The following is a 24962-nucleotide window of genomic DNA, read 5'->3' as shown; positions in this document are numbered from 1 at the left end:
TCCCTAAACCCGGGACGGTTGTTGGATCCGTGTCCCTAAACCCGGGACGGTTGTTGGATCCGTGTCCCTAAACCCGGGACGGTTGTTGGATCCGTGTCCCTAAACCCGGGACGGTTGTTGGATCCGTGTCCCTTAACCCGGGACGGTTGTTGGATCCGTGTCCCTAAACCCGGGAAGGTTGTAGGATCCGTGTCCCTAAACCAGGGACGGTTGTTGGATCCGTGTCCCTAAACCCGGGACGGTTGTTGGATCCTTGTCCCTTAACCCGGGACGGTTGTTGGATCCGTGTCCCTAAACCCGGGACGGTTGTTGGATCCTTGTCCCTTAACCCGGGACGGTTGTTGGATCCGTGTCCCTTAACCAGGGACGGTTGTTGGATCCGTGTCCCTTAACCAGGGACGGTTGTTGGATCCGTGTCCCTAAACCCGGGACGGTTGTTGGATCCTTGTCCCTTAACCCGGGACGGTTGTTGGATCCGTGTCCCTAAACCCGGGACGGTTGTTGGATCCTTGTCCCTTAACCCGGGACGGTTGTTGGATCCGTGTCCCTTAACCGGGGACGGTTGTTGGATCCGTGTCCCTAAACGGTTGTTGGATCCTTGGGACGGTTGTTGATCCTTGTCCCTAAACCGGGACGGTTGTTGGATCCGTGTCCCTTAACCCGGGGACGGTTGTTGGATCCGTGTCCCTAAACCCGGGACGGTTGTTGGATCCGTGTCCCTTAACCCGGGGACGGTTGTTGTTCCCTAAACCCGGGACGGTTGTTTCCGTGTCCCTAAACCCGGGACGGTTGTTGGATCCGTGTCCCTTAACCCGGGACGGTTGTTGCTAACATGTTGCTAATGTGACTGGAATTACTTTGTATTCAATAGCCAACTTTCCGGGACATAGACATGTCTTATTTGGGCAGAAAAGCTTAAACTATTGTTAATCTAACAGCAGTGTCCAATTTACAGAAGCTATTACAGTTAAACAAAATACCCTGCTATTGTTTGAGGATAGCGCACAATAACAAAACACTTTCATCACAGCAACTGGTTTGATACATTCACCTCTGAAGGTAAATAAATGTACTTCCATTCAGTAACCTGGGTCTGATTTGTCATCCTGAGGGTCCCAGAGATAAAATGTTGCGTAATTTTGTTTGATAAAAATCAATGTTTATGTTCAAATGAAGTAACGTGCGTCTACAGTTTGACCCCACTGTTGTCTCTGGCTCCACACCCACCATGCCCGTCCTTCTGGATGTGTGATAGTTAGTGTAAAAGCTAATGATCCATCATGTATGACTTTCCTGGGAGTGTGTAAACTTACATTTTTTATTACCATCTCATTTTTGTGTGTTCTCTATAGTTATGTACTTGAAAATATATCAATTGAGCAATTCAACACATTTGGGCAAACCCCTGGCAGACTTGATACAAACTATTGTGCAGTAATATAATTCTTCACTGGATCAGTCTGAAACTTTGCACACACACTGATGCCATCTGGTGGCGAAAATCCATATTACATCTGGAATCCTATCTGAAACTATGGCCTTTCTCTTGCATTTCAAAGATGATGAAAAACTTAATAAAAAAATAAAAATTATGCATCTTTTTTTTGTTTGTATTGTCTTTTTCCAGATCTAACGTCTTATATTCTCCTACATTTAATTTCACATTTCCAAGAACTTCAAAATGTTTCCTTTGAAATTATATCAAGAATATGCATATCCTTCCTTCAGGTCCTGAGCTACAGGCAACAAGATTTGAGTAGATTTGGGCTTTACTCAAAGCCACTGGCATGTCGTTAGTAAAGATTGAAAAAAGGTGGTATAACCTTGTATTGCTACAACTGTGATATCAAAGGTCTAAGTGATTTTCAGACATCGTCAGACTATGAATGTCATCTGTTTCTAGCAAGTTAATAATTTCACGAACCTTGTTTCTTAAGCTAGATATGTTAACTTGGGCTGTTTTGAGCACTTTTCTGGGATGCTTGCTTGTTTTCATTGCTTTACTGGGAAGCTTAGCAGAAGTTTACATACTCATGTTATTTATGTTGGTGAAGAGAGGAGAAAGTGAGCTGCATCCCAAATGGCATTGTATTGTCTATGACGTGCACTGCTTTTGACCAGGGCCCATTGGGACACAGGCGGAGACACACTGACCTTTCCTCATTATGTTTCTGTGTCCAGGCTGCGTCAGGCTGCGTGATGCCCCCAGGCTAGCAATTCAGCTGAGTCAACACACAGCTCCCCCTTCTCTCCTCGCTGCATTTAGCTCACCATCAACCACACACAGCTTCCCCCTTCTCTCCTCGCTGCATTTAGCTCACCATCAACCACACACAGCTTCCCCTTCTCTCCTCGCTGCATTTAGCTCACCATCAACCACACACAGCTCCCCCTTCTCTCCTCGCTGCATTTAGCTCACCATCAACCACACACAGCTCCCCCTTCTCTCCTCGCTGCATTTAGCTCACCATCAACCACACACAGCTTCCTCCTTCTCTCCTCTCTGCATTTAGCTCACCATCAACCACACACAGCTCCCCCTTCTCTCCTCGCTGCATTTAGCTCACCATCAACCACACACAGCTTCCCCTTCTCTCCTCGCTGCATTTAGCTCACCATCAACCACACACAGCTTCCCCTCACCATCAACCACACACAGCTCTCTCCTCGCTGCATTTAGCTCACCATCAACCACACACAGCTTCCCTTCTCTCCTCGCTGCATTTAGCTCACCATCAACCACACACAGCTCCCCTTCTCTCCTCGCTGCATTTAGCTCACCATCAACCACACACAGCTTCCCCTTCTCTCCACGCTGCATTTAGCTCACCATCAACCACACACAGCTTCCCCTTCTCTCCTCGCTGCATTTAGCTCACCATCAACCACACACAGCTTCCCCTTCTCTCCTCGCTGCATTTAGCTCACCATCAACCACACACAGCTCCCCCTTCTCTCCTCGCTGCATTTAGCTCACCATCAACCACACACAGCTTCCCCTTCTCTCCACGCTGCATTTAGCTCACCATCAACCACACACAGCTCCCCTTCTCTCCTCGCTGCATTTAGCTCACCATCAACCACACACAGCTCCTCCTTCTCTCCTCGCTGCATTTAGCTCACCATCAACCACACACAGCTTCCCCTTCTCTCCTCGCTGCATTTAGCTCACCATCAACCACACACAGCTCCTCCTTCTCTCCACGCTGCATTTAGCTCACCATCAACCACACAGCTTCCCCTTCTCTCCTCGCTGCAGCTCAACCACACACAGCGTCCCCTTCTCTCCTCGCTGCATTTAGCTCACCATCAACCACACACAGCTTCCTCCTTCTCTCCTCGCTGCATTTAGCTCACCATCAACCACACACAGCTCCCCTTCTCTCCTCGCTGCATTTAGCTCACCATCAACACACACATGAACATAGACAACAGCTTCCCCCTTCTCTCCAAACTGCATTTAGATCAACCCCACAGCTTCCCCTTCTCTCCACGCTGCATTTAGATCAACAAAGATCAACCTAAATCAACCTAATCAACCATTTAGATCAACCACAGCTTCCCCTTCTCTCCTCAACATAATCAAGCTTCTCCTTCTCTCCTCGCTGCATTTAGCTCACCATCAACCACCTCCCCCTTCTCTCCTCGATCAATCTAGATCACCACACATAATCAACCTAGATTTCAACATAACCAACATAGCTTCCCCAACCTAGATCAACCTCAGATCAACCACACACAGACCAACCTAGATCAAGCCTCAAGACCAAGCTCGCTGATTTAGCTAGATCAACCACACAGCTCCTCCTTGTTTGCTGCATTTAGCTCAACCACACACAGGTCCTCCTTCTCTGTGTGCATTTAGCTCACCATCAACCACACACATGTGCTCTCCTGTGCATTTAGCTCATATGCTCCTCCTTCTCTCCTGCTGCATTTAGCTCACCATCAACCACACACAGCTTCCCTTCTCTCCTCGCTGCATTGGGCTCACCATCAACCACACACATGTGCTGGTGTATCAACCACACACAGGGGGCTCACCATCTGTGCTAGTTTCCTCGCTGCATTTAGCTCACCATCAACCCACACAGCTGTCTCTGCTGTATTTAGCTGTGTCAACCACACACAGCTTCCTCTCTGCCTCTCTGCATTTGGGGACATCAACCACACACATCTTCTCTCCTCGTGTGCATTTAGGGGGCCATCAGCTCCCCTTCTCTGGTCGCTGCATTGGGCTCACCATCAACCACACACAGTCCCCTTCTCTGTGCTGCATTGGGCTTTACCATCATAAATGAACTGGTGTGATCACCCTAGATCACCCTAGATCGACCTAGATCAACAAAGATCAACCTAAATCAACCTAATCAACCTAGATCAACCTAGATCAACATAATCAACCTAGATCAACATAGACGAACATAGACCAACCTAGATCAACCTAGATCAACATAGACCAACCTAGATCAACCTAGACCAAGCTAGATCGAGCTAGATCAACGCTACACAGCTGGTGTGTTTGTGTGCTGGTGTGTGTGTGGGCTATATGTGCTGGTGTGTGTGTGGGCTATATGTGCTGGTGTGTGTGTGTGCTGGTGTGTATGGGGGCTATCTGTGCTAGTTTGTGTATGGGGGCTATCTGTGCTGGTGAGTGTGTGGGCTATATGTGCTGGTGTGTATGGGGGCTATCTGTGCTAGTTTGTGTGTGGGGGCTATCTGTGCTGGTGAGTGTGTGGGCTATCTGTGCCGGTGTGTGTGGGGACTATCTGGACTGGTGTGTGTGTGGGGGGGCTATCTGTGCTGGTGTGTGGGCTATCTGTGCTGCTGTGTGTGGGCTATCTGTGCTGGTGTGTGGGCTATCTGTGCTGCTGTGTGTGGGCTATCTGTGCCGGTGTGTGTGGGGACTATCTGGACTGGTGTGTGTGGGCTATCTGTGCCGGTGTGTGTGGGGACTATCTGTGCTGGTGTGTGTGGGCTATCTGTGCTGGTGTGTGTGGGGACTATCTGGACTGGTGTGTGTGTGGGGGGGCTATCTGTGCTGGTGTGTGGGCTATCTGTGCTGGTGTGTGTGTGGGCTATCTGTGCTGGTGTGTGTGGGCTATCTGTGCTGGTGTGTGTGGGGACTATCTGGACTGGTGTGTGTGGGGACTATCTGGACTGGTGTGTGGGGCTATCTGGACTGGTGTGTGTGGGGACTATCTGGACTGGTGTGTGTGGGGACTATCTGGACTGGTGTGTGTGGGGACTATCTGGACTGGTGTGTGGGGACTATCTGGACTGTGTGTGTGTGGGGACTATCTGGACTGTGTGTGTGTGGGGACTATCTGGACTGGTGTGTGGGGACTATCTGGACTGTGTGTGTGTGGGGACTATCTGGACTGTGTGTGTGTGGGGACTATCTGGACTGTGTGTGTGTGGGGACTATCTGGACTGGTGTGTGTGGGGACTATCTGGACTGGTGTGTGTGGGGACTATCTGGACTGTGTGTGTGTGGGGGGGCTATCTGTGCTGGTGTGTGGGGGGCTATCTGTGCTGGTGTGTGTGGGGGCTATCTGTGCTGGTGTATGGGGGCTATCTCTGTGGGGGGCTATCTGTGCTGTGTGTGTGGGGGGACTATCTGGACTGGTGTGTGTGGGGACTATCTGGACTGGTGTGTGGGGACTATCTGGACTATCTGGACTGTGTGTGGGGACTATCTGGACTGGTGTGTGTGGGGACTATCTGGACTGGTGTGTGTGGGGACTATCTGGACTGGGTGTGTGGGGACTATCTGGACTGGTGTGTGGGGGACTATCTGGACTGTGTGTGTGGGGACTATCTGGACTGGTGTGTGGGGACTATCTGGACTGGTGTGTGTGGGGACTATCTGGACTGTGTGTGTGGGGACTATCTGGACTGTGTGTGTGTGGGGACTATCTGGACTGGTGTGTGTGGGGACTATCTGGACTGGTGTGTGTGGGGGACTATCTGGACTGGTGTGTGTGGGGACTATCTGGACTGGTGTGTGTGGGGACTATCTGGACTGTGTGTGTGTGGGGGGGCTATCTGGACTGGTGTGTGGGGGGCTATCTGGACTGGTGTGTGGGGGGCTATCTGGACTGGTGTGTGTGTGGGGGGCTATCTGTGCTGGTGTGGGGGGCTATCTGGACTGGTGTGTGTGGGGGGCTATCTGTGCTGGTGTGTGGGGGGCTATCTGGACTGGTGTGTGGGGGGCTATCTGCGCTGGTGTGTGGGGGGCTATCTGTGCTGGTGTGGGGGGCTATCTGTGCTGGGGGGGTGTGGGGGGCTATCTGTGCTGGTGTGTGGGGGGCTATCTGTGCTGTGTGGGGACTATCTGGTGTGTGTGGGGACTATCTGGACTGGTGTGTGTGGGGACTATCTGGACTGGTGTGTGTGGGGACTATCTGGACTGGTGTGTGTGGGGACTATCTGGACTGGTGTGTGTGGGGACTATCTGGACTGTGTGTGGGGGGCTATCTGGACTGGTGTGTGGGGGACTATCTGGACTGGTGTGTGGGGGGCTATCTGGACTGGTGTGTGGGGGCTATCTGGACTGTGTGTGTGTGGGGCTATCTGGACTGTGTGTGTGTGGGGACTATCTGGACTGGTGTGTGTGGGGACTATCTGGACTGGTGTGTGGGGGGCTATCTGGACTGGTGTGTGTGGGGACTATCTGGCTGGTGTGTGGGGGGCTATCTGGACTGGTGTGTGGGGGGCTATCTGGACTATCTGTGTGTGTGTGTGTGGGGGGCTATCTGTGCTGGGTGTGTGGGGGGCTATCTGGACTGGTGTGTGGGGGGCTATCTGTGCTGGTGTGTGGGGGGCTATCTGGACTGGTGTGTGGGGGGCTATCTGTGCTGGTGTGTGGGGGCTATCTGTGCTGGTGTGTGGGGGGCTATCTGTGCTGGTGTGTGGGGGGGTGCTGTGTGTGTGGGGGACTATCTGTGCTGGTGTGTGGGGGGCTATCTGGACTGGTGTGTGGGGGCTATCTGGACTGGTGTGTGTGGGGCTATCTGGACTGGTGTGTGGGGGGCTATCTGTGCTGGTGTGTGGGGGGCTATCTGTGCTGGTGTGTGGGGGGCTATCTGTGACTGGTGTGTGGGGGGCTATCTGGACTGGTGTGTGGGGGGCTATCTGGACTGGTGTGTGGGGGGGCTATCTGTGCTGGTGTGGGGGGCTATCTGTGCTGGTGTGTGGGGGGCTATCTGTGCTGGTGTGTGGGGGGCTATCTGTGCTGGTGTGTGGGGGGCTATCTGTGACTGGTGTGTGGGGGGCTATCTGTGCTGGTGTGTGGGGGGCTATCTGTGCTGGTGTGTGGGGGGCTATCTGTGCTGGTGTGTGGGGGGCTATCTGGACTGGTGTGTGGGGGGCTATCTGGACTGGTGTGTGGGGGGCTATCTGTGCTGGTGTGTGGGGGCTATCTGTGCTGGTGTGTGGGGGGCTATCTGGACTGGTGTGTGGGGGGCTATCTGGACTGGTGTGTGGGGGGCTATCTGACTGGTGTGTGGGGGGCTATCTGTGCTGGTGTGTGGGGGGCTATCTGTGTGGTGTGTGGGGGGCTATCTGGACTGGTGTGTGGGGGGCTATCTGGACTGGTGGTGTGTGGGGGGCTATCTGGGGGGTTATCTGTGCTGGTGTGTGGGGGGCTATCTGGACTGGTGTGTGGGGGGCTATCTGGACTGGTGTGTGGGGGGCTATCTGGACTGGTGTGTGTGGGGGGGCTATCTGGACTGGTGTGTGTGGGGGGGCTATCTGGACTGGTGTGTGTGGGGGGGCTATCTGGACTGGTGTGTGGGGGGCTATCTGGACTGGTGTGGGGGGCTATCTGGACTGGTGTGTGTGGGGGGCTATCTGGACTGGTGTGTGTGGGGGGCTATCTGGACTGGGTGTGTGGGGGGCTATCTGGACTGGTGTGTGGGGGGCTATCTTTGCTGGTGTGTGGGGAGGCTATCTGTGCTGGTGAGTGGGGGCTATCTGTGCTGGTGAGTGGGGGCTATCTGTGCTGGTGAGTGGGGGCTATCTGTGCTGGTGAGTGGGGGCTATCTGTGCTGGTGAGTGGGGGCTATCTGTGCTGGTGAGTGGGGGCTATCTGTGCTGGTGAGTGGGGGCTATCTGTGCTGGTGAGTGGGGGCTATCTGTGCTGGTGAGTGGGGGCTATCTGTGCTGGTGAGTGGGGGCTATCTGTGCTGGTGTGTGGGGGCTGTGTGTGTGCCCTGGAACATGTTTGTTTTATAATTCAGTATTGATATGACATTATTATTATAATTATTATAATTATATGTATTATTATTATAGTTATTTATTATAAGTATGATTATTACTGCTATAATTATAATAATTATTATATTATAAATATTATTATTGTAAATATTATTATTGTTATTATTATAATTATCATTATTATTATTATCATTATTATTATTATTATAATTCATGTTATTATTATCATTATTATTATTCTTATAATAATTATCATTATACATATAACAATTATAATAATAACAATAATAATATTTACAATGATAATATTTATGTTATTATTATTATTATTATTGTTATGATTATAAATATGTTTTATTATACTTACTATTGTTATTGTTATAATGATCATTATTATTATTATTATAATTATCATTATTATTATTACATTATTACCATAAATTCTGCTAACTTTTTAGTTGCTCTGTCTCCTTTTCAGGGTTTGTATAAATGAATCCCCCAACTAAACAGACAAACCACCCAGTAATAACACACTGAACCATCGATCTCCAACCTATTCTACTGTGAGAGCTACTCATGCCAGACAATTAAAACATGTCGCGAGCTACTCATTTCTCTTCTGGCTTTCAAATAGGCCCATTCTTCTGTTCTCCTCTCCCTGCTGCTATCTGCTGCTCGTCCCCTGGTCCTTAGTGTACGAGAGGAAGTAGTGCTCTCTGTCATCATTGTACTTTTTTGGTGAAATGGGCTCTGAACTGAACGTTGCAGATTCACAGTTGTAATGCCCAGGAAGAGAGGAGAACGAGTGCGTGTGTTCTAGTGTGTGTGTGTGTGTGTGTGCCTGTGTGTGTGTGTGTGTGCGTCACGTGGAGCGCAGGCAGGGCCCAGGTAGGGCTTGCTGGAACACATTCCGCTCCTTCTCCTTCAGAATGAATCACGTCAACAGAGCCAGCATGGGGACTAGCTAGATGTGGTGCTTCTGTGGCTCAGTTGGTAGAGCATGGCGCTTGTAACGCCAGGGTAGTGGGTTCGATTCCCGGGACCACCCATACGTAGAATGTATGCACACATGACTGTAAGTCGCTTTGGATAAAAGCGTCAGCTAAATGGCATATATTATTATTATATTATATTATGTTCCTGTGCCTTACAGTATGCTTCATCATTCCCCTAGCAGTCCTATGGATTCTAATGTACAGTGACAACGCTTTGATGTTGAGTCAAACTAACTGTTGTGTTTGTTTCCGTATAACGTTTTCCTACCTCTTCTTGTGCTTGTCTCCGGTGTTTAGAGAATCACAGTAGCACCACTGAGAGAATCACAGTAGCACCACTGAGAAAATCACAGTAGCACCACTGAGAGAATCACAGTAGCACCACTGAGAGAATCACAGTAGCACCACTGAGAGAATCACAGTAGCACCACTGAGAGAATCACAGTAGCACCACTGAGAGAATCACAGTAGCACCACTGAGAGAATCACAGTAGCACCACTGAGAGAATCACAGTAGCACCACTGAGAGAATCACAGTAGCACCACTGAGAGAATCACAGTAGCACCACTGAGAAAATCACAGTAGCACCACTGAGAGAATCACAGTAGCACCACTGAGAGCTTTTGACTAGATTTTTATTTAGTTTTTTTGTTGTTTTTCAGCAGAAACACTCTTCATCAAAAAATACATTTTTGTTACTTTATTTATTATATTTATTTGACTTTGATTAGTTACATACTAATCGTTCTGAAGAGCAACTCGCCAAATGTTTTATCTTACGCTTTTTTTGCGTGATAATATGTGATTTCTAAATGTAAAAAAAGTATTTCATTTAGCAGTTATAACATTGCTAGTTTTTCTTCAGGTTTTCCAGCTATTTTTCATGTTCTCTTCATTCACAAGGATCCATTTTGAGATCAGAACTTTGAGTTTTCTGTTGGGGACAAAACACTATTTGTTCTGTATTTATTTGGGGTTCATTTGACGATGTGCAGACTTCTGATGCGTCCGACTGTATTGTCTTGGGACACATGTATATTTAACACACACACACACACACACACACACACACACACACACACACACACACACACACACACACACACACACACACACACACACACACACACACACACACACACACACACACACACACACACACACACACACCCATATGAACACACACATGTATATTTAACCACATGATAAAGAAGCAGGAAAGAAGTTAGATGTTAAACATCATCAAAATATTGAAGCCCTGGTTGCCCATCATCTGCCTGTCAGCTGGTCAGATAGGTGGTTTAGGTTCAGATTCCAGGTTGAGACAGAGACTGTCAGAGAAGTGTTTTAGGTTCAGATGCCAGGTTGAGACTGAGAGACTGTCAGAGAGGTTCAGATGCCAGGTTGAGACTGAGAGACTGTCAGAGAGGTTCAGATGCCAGGTTGAGACTGAGAGACTGTCAGAGAGGTTCAGATGCCAGGTTGAGACTGAGAGACTGTCAGAGAAGTGTTTTAGGTTCAGATGCCAGGTTGAGACTGAGAGACTGTCAGAGAGGTTCAGATGCCAGGTTGAGACTGAGAGACTGTCAGAGAGGTTCAGATGCCAGGTTGAGACTGAGAGACTGTCAGAGAGGTTCAGATGCCAGGTTGAGACTGAGAGACTGTCAGAGAGGTTCAGATGCCAGGTTGAGACAGAGAGACTGTCAGAGAGGTATTTGAGGTTCAGATGCCAGGTTGAGACCGAAAGACTGTCAGAGAGGTTCAGATGCCAGGTTGAGACCGAAAGACTGTCAGAGAGGTTCAGATGCCAGGTTGAGACTGAGAGACTGTCAGAGAGGTTCAGATGCCAGGTTGAGACTGAGAGACTGTCAAAGAGGTTCAGATGCCAGGTTGAGACTGAGAGACTGTCAGAGAGGTTCAGATGCCAGGTTGAGACTGAGAGACTGTCAAAGAGGTTCAGATGCCAGGTTGAGACTGAGAGACTGTCAGAGAGGTTCAGATGCCAGGTTGAGACTGAGAGACTGTCAGAGAGGTTCAGATGCCAGGTTGAGACTGAGAGACTGTCAGAGAGGTTCAGATGCCAGGTTGAGACTGAGAGACTGTCAGAGAGGTTCAGATGCCAGGTTGAGACTGAGAGACTGTCAGAGAGGTTCAGATGCCAGGTTGAGACTGAGAGACTGTCAAAGAGGTTCAGATGCCAGGTTGAGACTGAGAGACTGTCAGAGAGGTTCAGATGCCAGGTTGAGACTGAGAGACTGTCAGAGAGGTTCAGATGCCAGGTTGAGACTGAGAGACTGTCAAAGAGGTTCAGATGCCAGGTTGAGACTGAGGACTGTCAGAGAGGTTCAGATGCCAGGTTGAGACTAAGAGACTGTCAGAGAGGTTCAGATGCCAGGTTGAGACTGAGAGACTGTCAGAGAGGTTCAGATGCCAGGTTGAGACTGAGAGACTGTCAGAGAGGTTCAGATGCCAGGTTGAGACTGAGAGACTGTCAAAGAGGTTCAGATGCCAGGTTGAGACTGAGAGACTGTCAGAGAGGTTCAGATGCCAGGTTGAGACTGAGAGACTGTCAGAGAGGTTCAGATGCCAGGTTGAGACTGAGAGACTGTCAGAGAGGTTCAGATGCCAGGTTGAGACTGAGAGACTGTCAGAGAGGTTCAGATGCCAGGTTGAGACTGAGAGACTGTCAGAGAGGTTCAGATGCCAGGTTGAGACTGAGAGACTGTCAAAGAGGTTCAGATGCCAGGTTGAGACTGAGAGACTGTCAGAGAGGTTCAGATGCCAGGTTGAGACTGAGAGACTGTCAGAGAGGTTCAGATGCCAGGTTGAGACCAAAAGACTGTCAGAGAGGTTCAGATGCCAGGTGGAGACTGAGAGACTGTCAGAGAGGTTCAGATGCCAGGTGGAGACTGAGAGACTGTCAGAGAGGTTCAGATGCCAGGTTGAGACTGTCAGAGAGGTTCAGATGCCAGGTTGAGACTGAGAGAGCCTACTGGGGATGTCTTATCTTTGTCGTAGCTCTATTTCCAGCTCCTCTCCTGCCAGATAGAGATGATATGGTAAGAAGTTACATTAGATAACTCATTAACATTGTATCAGCTTAAGAGTGGAGCCATCAGTACAGATATCAGAGCGATAGACTGATCTGGTCTCACCGCAGTGGAGCAGAGTCGACTTTTATTAAAGGTTTAATGCAGCCGTTTTTATCTCAATATCAAATCATTTCTGGGTAACAATTAAGTACTTTACTGTGATTTTCTTTTATTTTTCAATCGAAATGGTTTTATTCTTATCAAAAAGCTAATCCTCAAGCTTAGGGCTGTCTGGGCGTGGTCTGAATGGATAAGAGAGAACTGACAACTAGCTGTTATTGGCCGAGAGGTTTGGAACTCTCTTTCTTATTGGTCTATTAATAAATGTACATCCCACCAAAACAGTCTAACCTTTCAGATGGTCTGTGAGAGCAAAATTGCATGATTATGTTATAATGCCTCGAATGGTTGTTTTATGCAACAGAATAGAGGTTTGTTATAACTCTATTGTGTCTGTGTGAACTGAAAGTGGGCCTCCGGGGGATTTAACACTGACAGTAGATTTACGATGTCTTTGGGTGGGTTAGCCGAACAAGGCCACATTCCATAGCATGAGTTGATATTTCTGTACTGGGGTACCAGGGGGAGATGCACTCGACCCAATGAGGACAGTTTTTTTTGTACATCAGATACTGTCTGCTGTGAATTATAAGTATCATACAAGTCTTTACATTGTGACCGATTCCATACATCTGTTGTTTGTCATGTAGACTGAAGGAAGATGGACTTTGCTATGAAATGCTGTGGCTCAAACCAGCTTGTTGAGTTCACAAATCAAATCCATGTTTATTTGTCACGTGCGCCGAATACAACAGTTGTAGTAGACCTTACAGTGAAATGCTGAATACAACAGGTGTAGTAGACCTTATAGTGAAATGCTTGCTTACAGGCTCTAACCAATAGTGTAAAAAATGTGTTATGTGAACAATAGGTAAGTAAAGGAATAAAACAACAGTAAAAAGACAGGCTATATACAGTAGAGAGGCTATATACAGTAGAGAGGCTACATACAGTAGAGAGGCTACATACAGTAGAGAGGCTACATACAGTAGAGAGGCTATATACAGTAGAGAGGCTATATACAGTAGAAAGGCTATATACAGACACCGGTTAGTCAGGCTGATTGGGGTAGTATGTACATGTAGATAATGTATGGTTAAAGTGAAGATGCAAATATGATGAACAGAGAGTAGCAGTAGCGTAAAAGAGGGGTTGGTGGTTGGCGGGACACAATGCAGATAGCCCGGTTAGCCAATGTGTGGGAGCACTGGTTGGTCATCCCAATTGAGGTAGTATGTACATGAACGTATAGCGGAAGTGACTATGCATATATGATAAACAGAGAGTAGCAGCAGAGTAAAAGAAAGGTTGGTTGGGGCACACAATGCAAATAGTCCGGGTAGGCATTTGATTACCTGTTCAGGAGTCTTATGGCTTGGGGGGTAACAAACTGTTGAGAAGCCTTTTTGTCCTAGAGTTGGCACTCAGGGTTGGTTACCTACCAGCTGGTTGAGTTCTCAGTGATCACCTCCAGGGTTGGTTACCAACCAGCTGGTTGAGTTCTCAGTGATCACCCCCAGGGTTGATTACTGACCAGCTGGTTGAGTTCTCAGTGATCACCTCCAGGGTTGGTTACCAACTAGCTGGTTGAGTTCTCAGTGATCACCTCCAGGGTTGGTTACCAACCAGCTGGTTAAGTTCTCAGTGATCACCTCCAGGGTTGATTACTGACCAGCTGGTTGAGTTCTCAGTGATCACCTCCAGGGTTGGTTACCAACTAGCTGGTTGAGTTCTCAGTGATCACCTCCAGGGTTGGTTACCAACCAGCTGGTTAAGTTCTCAGTGATCACCTCCAGGGTTGGTTACCAACTAGCTGGTTGAGTTCTCAGTGATCACCTCCAGGGTTGATTACTGACCAGCTGGTTGAGTTCTCAGTGATCACCTCCAGGGTTGGTTACCAACCAGCTGGTTGAGTTCTCAGTGATCACCTCCATGGTTGGTTACCAACTAGCTGTTTGAGTTCTCAGTGATCACCTCCAGGGTTGATTACCAACCAGCTGGTTGAGTTCTCAGTGATCACCTCCAGGGGTGATTACTGACCAGCTGGTTGAGTTCTCAGTGATCACCTCCAGGGGTGATTACTGACCAGCTGGTTGAGTTCTCCAGTGATCACCTCCAGGGGTGATTACTGACCAGCTGGTTGAGTTCTCAGTGATCACCTCCAGGGTTGGTTACCAACTAGCTGGTTGAGTTCTCAGTGATCACCTTCAGGGGTGATTACTGACCAGCTCCATTACTGCAGTAATTAAATAATACAATTTGATTGTTTTGAAGAAATGTTAAAAGTCTCCTTTTAAGTACAATAATTCCATCACAGGGCTTTTCAAAAAGCTCTTACACTGAAAGGGCATTTTCATAATTTTCAAAATGTCCCAGTATTATTCCATCGTCATAGTGTTGACATGTTAATATAATCACATTTATGACTACACAGGGAATTTAAGAGTTCGTTTTTTTAATGTTGTAAATACCTCTGACTTGTGCTCTAGAGAATCCACATAGAACCCACTATAGAGGGAAGAGGATAGACAGAGAGAATATGGACGGGGAAGTGGATTTGTGGTTACAACCCAAGGACTGTGTTGTTATTCAACAATATAGATTCACTTGCCAATCGTAATGTATAGGTTTGTAGAGAATAGCCATTAACCCAAGTCCCCACCATAGAGAATACCCATTAACCCATGACCTCAAAATAGAGAATACCCATTAACCCATGACCTCAACATAGAGAATACCCATTAATCCTGGTTACCAGACATTACCAGCTCTATATAGTCTAAAGGAAGACCTGGTTACCAGACATTACTAGCTCTATATAGTCTAAAGGAAGCCCTGGTTACTAGACATTACCAGCTCTATATAGTCTAAAGGAAGCCCTGGTTACCAGACATTACCAGCTCTATATAGTCTAAAGGAAGACCTGGTTACCAAACATTACCAGCTCTACATAGTCTAAAGGAAGCCCTGGTTACCAGACATTACTAGCTCTACATAGTCTAAAGGAAGCCCTGGTTACTAGACATTACCAGCTCTATATAGTCTAAAGGAAGCCCTGGTTACCAGACATTACCAGCTCTATATAGTCTAAAGGAAGCCCTGGTTACCAGACATTACTAGCTCTACATAGTCTAAAGGAAGCCCTGGTTACCAGACATTACTAGCTCTACATAGTCTAAAGGAAGCCCTGGTTACCAGACATTACTAGCTCTACATAGTCTAAAGGAAGCCCTGGTTACCAGACATTACTAGCTCTACATAGTCTAAAGGAAGCCCTGGTTACCAGACATTACTAGCTCTACATAGTCTAAAGGAAGCCCTGGTTACTAGACATTACCAGCTCTATATAGTCTAAAGGAAGCCCTGGTTACCAGACATTACCAGCTCTACGTAGTCTAAAGGAAGCCCTGGTTACTAGACATTACTAGCTCTACATAGTCTAAAGGAAGCCCTGGTTACTAGACATTACCAGCTCTACATAGTCTAAAGGAAGCCCTGGTTACTAGACATTACCAGCTCTACATAGTCTAAAGGAAGCCCTGGTTACTAGACATTACCAGCTCTACATAGTCTAAAGGAAGCCCTGTTTACCATACATTACCAGCTCTACATAGTCTAAAGGAAGCCCTGGTTACCAGACATTACTAGCTCTATATAGTCTAAAGGAAGCCCTGGTTACCAGACATTACTAGCTCTACATAGTCTAAAGGAAGCCCTGGTTACCAGACATTACTAGCTCTACATAGTCTAAAGGAAGCCCTGGTTACCAGACATTACTAGCTCTACATAGTCTAAAGGAAGCCCTGGTTACCAGACATTACTAGCTCTACATAGTCTAAAGGAAGCCCTGGTTACCAGACATTACTAGCTCTACATAGTCTAAAGGAAGCCCTGGTTACCAGACATTACCAGCTCTATATAGTCTAAAGGAAGCCCTGGTTACCAGACATTACTAGCTCTATATAGTCTAAAGGAAGCCCTGGTTACTAGACATTACTAGCTATATATAGTCTAAAGGAAGACCTGGTTACTAGACATTACTAGCTCTATATAGTCTAAAGGAAGCCCTGGTTACTAGACATTACTAGCTCTATATAGTCTAAAGGAAGACCTGGTTACCAGACATTACTAGCTCTACATAGTCTAAAGGAAGCCCTGGTTACCAGACATTACTAGCTCTACATAGTCAAAGGAAGCCCTGGTTACAGACATTACCAGCTCTATATAGTCTGAAAGGAAGCCCTGGTTACCAGACATTACTAGCTCTACATAGTCTAAAGGAAGCCCTGGTTACCAGACATTACCAGCTCTATATAGTCTAAAGGAAGCCCTGGTTACAGACATTACTAGCTCTACATAGTCTAAAGGAAGCCCTGGTTACCAGACATTACTAGCTCTACATAGTCTAAAGGAAGCCCTGGTTACCAGACATTACTAGCTCTACATAGTCTCAAAGGAAGCCCTGGTTACCAGACATTACCAGCTCTATATAGTCTAAAGGAAGCCCTGGTTACCAGACATTACTAGCTCTACATAGTCTAAAGGAAGCCCTGGTTACCAGACATTACTAGCTCTACATAGTCTAAAGGAAGCCCTGGTTACCAGACATTACCAGCTCTATATAGTCTAAAGGAAGCCCTGGTTACCAGACATTACTAGCTCTACATAGTCTAAAGGAAGCCCTGGTTACCAGACATTACTAGCTCTATATAGTCTAAAGGAAGCCCTGGTTACCAGACATTACTAGCTCTACATAGTCTAAAGGAAGCCCTGGTTACCAGACATTACTAGCTCTACATAGTCTAAAGGAAGCCCTGGTTACCAGACATTACTAGCTCTACATAGTCTAAAGGAAGCCCTGGTTACCAGACATTACTAGCTCTACATAGTCTAAAGGAAGCCCTGGTTACCAGACATTACTAGCTCTACATAGTCTAAAGGAAGCCCTGGTTACCAGACATTACTAGCTCTACATAGTCTAAAGGAAGCCCTGGTTACTAGACATTACCAGCTCTACATAGTCTAAAGGAAGCCCTGGTTACCAGACATTACTAGCTCTACATAGTCTAAAGGAAGCCCTGGTTACCAGAGCCTAGTGGTTAGAGTGGAGGGCTGGTAAGTAGCCTAGTGGTTAGAGTTGAGGGCTGGTAAGTAGCCTAGTGGTTAGAGTGGAGGGGTGGTACGTAGCCTAGAAGTTAGAGCGTTGTGCCAGTAACCGAAAGGTTGCTGGAACGAATCGTCGAGCTGACAAGGTAAATATATGTAGTTTTGCCCCTGAACAAGACAGTTAACCCACTGTTCCCCGGTAGGACATCATTGTAAATAAGAATTTGTTCTTAACTGACAGGCCTAGTTAAATTATTATTTTTTAAACATCACCACGTCTGTCTCAGAGAGCCAATAACTACTGACATCACCACGTCTGTCTCAGAGACCAATGACTACTGACATCACCACGTCTGTCTCAGAGACCAATGACTACTGACATCACCACGTCTGTCTCAGAGACCAATGACTACTGATATCACCACGTCTGTCTCAGAGACCAATGACTACTGACATCACCACGTCTGTCTCAGAGACCAATGACTTCTGACATCACCACATCTGTCTCAGAGACCAATGACTTCTGACATCACCACGTCTGTCTCAGAGACCAATGACTACTGATATCACCACATCTGTCTCAGAGACCAATGACTTCTGACATCACCACGTCTGTCTCAGAGACCAATGACTACTGACATCACCACGTCTGTCTCAGAGACCAATGACTACTGACTATAACCACGTCTGTCTCAGAGACCAATAACTACTGACATCACCACATCTGTCTCAGAGACCAATGACTTCTGACATCACCATGTCTGTCTCAGAGACCAATGACTTCTGACATCACCACGTCAGTCTCAGAGACCAATGACTTCTGACATCACCACGTCTGTCTCAGAGACCAATGACTACTGACATCACCACGTCTGTCTCAGAGACCAATGACTACTGACTATAACCACGTCTGTCTCAGAGACCAATGACTACTGACATCACCACGTCTGTCTCAGAGAGCCAATAACTACTGACATCACCACGTCTGTCTCAGAGACCAATGACTACTGACTATAACCACGTCTGTCTCAGAGACCAATGACTACTGACTATAACCACGTCTGTCTCAGAGACCAATGACTACTGACTATAACCACGTCTGTCTCAGAGACCAATGACTACTGACTATAACCACGTCTGTCTCAGAGAGCCAATTACTACTGACATCACCACGTCTGTCTCAGAGACCAATGACTACTGACTATAACCACGGCCGTGGTGTCAGAAACACTGAAAGAGAGTTTCAACGTTGTTTAGTTATTCAGTCTTATTTTGGTATGTTTCTTCCTTGGAGTGTTTGTTTGACTGAATGACCTTTTCCCTTGATGTTTTACGTTCATATTTCAGAGATTTTCCCCTCGATGGAGAGACTTGAGTGACCCTGTGAATCATCTATCTTTTCCTCTTCCACATGAATCTGTGTATTCCTTACATAGTGCACTGGTCAAAGGCAGTGAACTATATAGGGGTATTGGATGCCATATGAGAGGCAGACTGATACAATTAAAACCAGGTGACCTGATACCTCTTGCTCCTCCGAGATCCCTGGATTCTCGCTGAGAGAGGACGAGTGTCAATCAATGTGTTTTGTCGGGCTACCAGAATATCTCGGGAGGTTAATCGTCACATCAGGCCCCTTCCTTCCTCTTCCCTCTCTTCCAGAACATTCTGGTCATGGTAAACTGTACTGGTTCTGAAGAGCTGTGTTCTACAGATGCTGGATATCATGAAACTTCCTGGACTCTTCCGTCTGAATCATCTTGAAGTTTAATTGAGTTAAATTAAACACGAGCCTAACTCCCCCCTCTAGTTGAACATACTAGCCTAACTTCCCCCTCTAGTTGAGAATAATAATAAATGCCATTTAGCAGACGCTTTTATCCAAAGCGACTTACAGTCATGTGTGCATACATTCTACGTATGGGTGGTCCCGGGAATCGAACCCACTACTCTGGCGTTACAAGCGCCATGCTCTACCAACTGAGCTACAGAAGGACCATACTAGCCTAACTCCCCCCTCTAGTTGAGAACATACTAGCCTAACTCCCCCCTCTAGTTGAGAACATACTAGCCTAACTCCCCCCTCTAGTTCAGAACATACTAGCCTAACTCCCCCCTCTAGTTCAGAACATACTAGCCTAACTCCCCCCTCTAGTTCAGAACATACTAGCCTAACTCCCCCCTCTAGTTCAGAACATACTAGCCTAACTCCCCCCTCTAGTTGAGAACATACTAGCCTAACTTCCCCCTCTAGTTGAGAACATACTAGCCTAACTCCCCCCTCTAGTTGAGAACATACTAGCCTAACTCCCCCCTCTATTTCAGAACATACTAGCCTAACTGTGGATGACGTGACAAACTGAACTGGTTCTTAAGAATCCCGCGGAACCGATCCGATGTTGCCAGTTGTGAGAACCACTGTCCCTGTTCCATTCTCTGCACCAAAGATTGTTCCCAGTAACAGTCCTGATAGAAGATACCTCGTTGCTCAGCTCTTTCTCTGAAGGTGTTTTGTCTTGTAGTGGAGCTGCAATGCCAGACGGACAGGCCTCAGACCTACAGCGTCTTGTGTCTGAATCTGCCATGCAACCACACAGTAATCACTTTTAGGGGTTCATTTGCTATAAGAAAACGGTTCATTGAACTTTGAGCCACTCTGCAACTCTCCCCAATATCCTGTGCGGAATAATAAGACTGGATTTGGCCCACTCGCGTGTTCAAACTGGGTGAAGATGTAAAAAAAAATAGAGAGAAAGAAACAGCCCATGTGTTTAAAGACAGAAAGAGAAAAGGATTTTCTTCTTTTGATAACAGGCGTCGTCAGATACTCCTGGAGGCATCGCAGAGAGTTTCAACGTTTCCTTTAACAAGCCTGGCTTACCATTCAGATTCTCTTACCTTAATCAGTGACATATATATTAACTGTCTTGAAGAGCTACTGCAGAGGGCACTGGGAGGAGATGGAGAGAGGGAGAGAGAGGGAGGGAGAGAGAGAAAGAGAGAGAGGGAGAGAGGGAGAGAAGGAGGGAGAGAGAGGGAGGGAAAGAGAGAGGGAGAGAGAGGGAGGGAAAGAGAGAGGGAGAGACAGAGAGAGAGAGAGAGAGAGAGAGAGAGAGAGAGAGAGAGAGAGAGAGAGAGAGAGAGAGGGAGAATGAACTCTCCTCTTAAACGTGATCTCCTGTTTCAAGTCACTTCTTCTTTACCTCTTCCTCTCCACTCCTGAAACAACATGTGATGGAAAACAGCTCTGTACGAGTTATTTCTCCCATCTAATGGAGGCAGTCAGTAACAGGAGATATACAGAGAGAGAGAGAGGGGAGGGGAAGATCATAGTTCAGCATTCTGTTATCAACTGTGTTTCATCTTGTTTTTACACAATGACAGATCAACTTGTATTTTTTCAGACATATTAAATCCTGTCATGTCTGTCAATGATCATCACCCACTCCTCTGGGTAACTACACTACTGTTCTCCACAGTCAGCTCCACTGGGTAACTACACTACTGTTCTCCACAGTCAGCTCCTCTGGGTAACTACACTACTGTTCTCCACAGTCAGCTCCTCTGGGTAGCTACAGGACTGTTCTCCACAGTCAGCTCCACTGGGTAACTACGATACTGTTCTCCACAGTCAGCTCCACTGGGTAACTACGATACTGTTCTCCACAGTCAGCTCCACTGGGTAGCTACAGGACTGTTCTCCACAGTCAGCTCCTCTGGGTAGCTACACTACTGTTCTCCACAGTCAGCTCCTCTGGGTAGCTACACTACTGTTCTCCACAGCCAGCTCCACTGGGTAGCTACAGGACTGTTCTCCACAGTCAGCTCCTCTGGGTAGCTACACTACTGTTCTCCACAGCCAGCTCCACTGGGTAGCTACAGGACTGTTCTCCACAGTCAGCTCCTCTGGGTAGCTACACTACTGTTCTCCACAGCCAGCTCCACTGGGTAGCTACAGGACTGTTCTCCACAGTCAGCTCCTCTGGGTAGCTACACTACTGTTCTCCACAGTCAGCTCCACTGGGTAGCTACAGGACTGTTCTCCACAGTCAGCTCCACTGGGTAGCTACAGGACTGTTCTCCACAGTCAGCTCCACTGGGTAGCTACAGGACTGTTCTCCACAGTCAGCTCCACTGGGTAGCTACAGGACTGTTCTCCACAGTCAGCTCCACTGGGTGCTACACTACTGTTCTCCACAGTCAGCTCCACTGGGTAGCTACAGGACTGTTCTCCACAGTCAGCTCCTCTGGGTAGCTACAGGACTGTTCTCCACAGTCAGCTCCTCTGGGTAGCTACACTACTGTTCTCCACAGTCAGCTCCACTGGGTAGCTACAGGACTGTTCTCCACAGTCAGCTCCTCTGGGTAGCTACACTACTGTTCTCCACAGTCAGCTCCTCTGGGTAGCTACACTACTGTTCTCCACAGCCAGCTCCACTGGGTAGCTACAGGACTGTTCTCCACAGTCAGCTCCTCTGGGTAGCTACACTACTGTTCTCCACAGCCCGCTCCACTGGGTAGCTACAGGACTGTTCTCCACAGTCAGCTCCTCTGGGTAGCTACACTACTGTTCTCCACAGTCAGCTCCACTGGGTAGCTACAGGACTGTTCTCCACAGTCAGCTCCACTGGGTAGCTACAGGACTGTTCTCCACAGTCAGCTCCACTGGGTAGCTACAGGACTGTTCTCCACAGTCAGCTCCACTGGGTAGCTACAGGACTGTTCTCCACAGTCAGCTCCACTGGGTAGCTACAGGACTGTTCTCCACAGTCAGCTCCACTGGGTGCTACACTACTGTTCTCCACAGTCAGCTCCTCTGGGTTACTACACTACTGTTCTCCACAGCCAGCTCCACTGGGTAACTACACTACTGTTCTCCACAGCCAGCTCCACTGGGTAACTACACTACTGTTCTCCACAGCCAGCTCCACTGGGTAGCTACACTACTGTTCTCCACAGTCAGCTCCACTGGGTAGCTACAGGACTGTTCTCCACAGTCAGCTCCACTGGGTAGCTACAGGACTGTCCTCCACAGTCAGCTCCACTGGGTAACTACACTACTGTTCTCCACAGTCAGCTCCACTGGGTAGCTACAGGACTGTTCTCCACAGTCAGCTCCACTGGGTAGCTACAGGACTGTTCTCCACAGTCAGCTCTACTGGGTAGCTACAGGACTGTTCTCCACAGTCAGCTCCACTGGGTAACTACACTACTGTTCTCCACAGTCAGCTCCACTGGGTAACTACACTACTGTTCTCCACAGTCAGCTCCACTGGGTAACTACACTACTGTTCTCCACAGTCAGCTCCACTGGGTAGCTACAGGACTGTTCTCCACAGTCAGCTCCACTGGGTAGCTACAGGACTGTTCTCCACAGTCAGCTCCACTGGGTAGCTACAGGACTGTTCTCCACAGTCAGCTCCACTGGGTAGCTACAGGACTGTTCTCCACAGTCAGCTCCACTGGGTAACTACACTACTGTTCTCCACAGTCAGCTCCACTGGGTAGCTACAGGACTGTTCTCCACAGTCAGCTCCACTGGGTAGCTACAGGACTGTTCTCCACAGTCAGCTCCACTGGGTAGCTACAATACTGTTCTCCACAGTCAGCTCCACTGGGTAGCTACAGGACTGTTCTCCACAGTCAGCTCCACTGGGTAACTACACTACTGTTCTCCACAGTCAGCTCCACTGGGTAGCTACAGGACTGTTCTCCACAGTCAGCTCCTCTGGGTAACTACACTACTGTTCTCCACAGTCAGCTCCACTGGGTAGCTACAGGACTGTTCTCCACAGTCAGCTCCACTGGGTAGCTACAGGACTGTTCTCCACAGTCAGCTCCACTGGGTAGCTACAGGACTGTTCTCCACAGTCAGCTCCACTGGGTAGCTACAGGACTGTTCTCCACAGTCAGCTCCACTGGGTAGCTACAGGACTGTTCTCCACAGTCAGCTCCACTGGGTAGCTACAGGACTGTTCTCCACAGTCAGCTCCACTGGGTAGCTACAGGACTGTTCTCCACAGTCAGCTCCACTGGGTGCTACACTACTGTTCTCCACAGTCAGCTCCTCTGGGTAACTACACTACTGTTCTCCACAGCCAGCTCCACTGGGTAACTACACTACTGTTCTCCACAGCCAGCTCCACTGGGTAACTACACTACTGTTCTCCACAGCCAGCTCCACTGGGTAGCTACACTACTGTTCTCCACAGTCAGCTCCACTGGGTAGCTACAGGACTGTTCTCCACAGTCAGCTCCACTGGGTAGCTACAGGACTGTCCTCCACAGTCAGCTCCACTGGGTAACTACACTACTGTTCTCCACAGTCAGCTCCACTGGGTAGCTACAGGACTGTTCTCCACAGTCAGCTCCACTGGGTAGCTACAGGACTGTTCTCCACAGTCAGCTCTACTGGGTAGCTACAGGACTGTTCTCCACAGTCAGCTCCACTGGGTAACTACACTACTGTTCTCCACAGTCAGCTCCACTGGGTAGCTACAGGACTGTTCTCCACAGTCAGCTCCACTGGGTAACTACACTACTGTTCTCCACAGTCAGCTCCACTGGGTAACTACACTACTGTTCTCCACAGTCAGCTCCACTGGGTAACTACACTACTGTTCTCCACAGTCAGCTCCACTGGGTAACTACACTACTGTTCTCCACAGTCAGCTCCACTGGGTAGCTACAGGACTGTTCTCCACAGTCAGCTCCACTGGGTAGCTACAGGACTGTTCTCCACAGTCAGCTCCACTGGGTAGCTACAGGACTGTTCTCCACAGTCAGCTCTACTGGGTAGCTACAGGACTGTTCTCCACAGTCAGCTCCACTGGGTAACTACACTACTGTTCTCCACAGTCAGCTCCACTGGGTAGCTACAGGACTGTTCTCCACAGTCAGCTCCACTGGGTAGCTACAGGACTGTTCTCCACAGTCAGCTCCTCTGGGTAACTACACTACTGTTCTCCACAGTCAGCTCCACTGGGTAGCTACAGGACTGTTCTCCACAGTCAGCTCCACTGGGTAGCTACAGGACTGTTCTCCACAGTCAGCTCCACTGGGTAGCTACAGGACTGTTCTCCACAGTCAGCTCCACTGGGTAGCTACAGGACTGTTCTCCACAGCCAGCTCCACTGGGTAGCTACAGGACTGTTCTCCACAGTCAGCTCCACTGGGTAACTACACTACTGTTCTCCACAGCCAGCTCTACTGGGTAGCTACAGGACTGTTCTCCACAGCCAGCTCCACTGGGTAACTACAGGACTGTTCTCCACAGTCAGCTCCACTGGGTAGCTACAGGACTGTTCTCCAAGTCAGCTCCACTGGGTAGCTACAGGACTGTTCTCCACAGTCAGCTCCTCTGGGTAGCTACAGGACTGTTCTCCACAGTCAGCTCCACTGGGTAACTACACTACTGTTCTCCACAGTCAGCTCCACTGGGTAACTACAGGACTGTTCTCCACAGTCAGCTCCACTGGGTAACTA

At 48.2% G+C, this 24962-nt stretch overlaps 1 protein-coding gene across 1 annotated transcript in view; it reads left to right on the top strand.

Moving 5' to 3' along the window:
- The window catches only part of unc5a (unc-5 netrin receptor A), a 641788-nt gene that overhangs the window by 32412 nt on the left and 584414 nt on the right, over positions 1-24962 (top strand).

The sequence above is a fragment of the Oncorhynchus keta genome, chromosome 4, assembly GCF_023373465.1.
Source record: "Oncorhynchus keta strain PuntledgeMale-10-30-2019 chromosome 4, Oket_V2, whole genome shotgun sequence".
Classification (NCBI taxonomy): Eukaryota; Metazoa; Chordata; class Actinopteri; order Salmoniformes; family Salmonidae; genus Oncorhynchus; species Oncorhynchus keta.
This window is presented reverse-complemented; position numbering and strand designations above follow the sequence as displayed.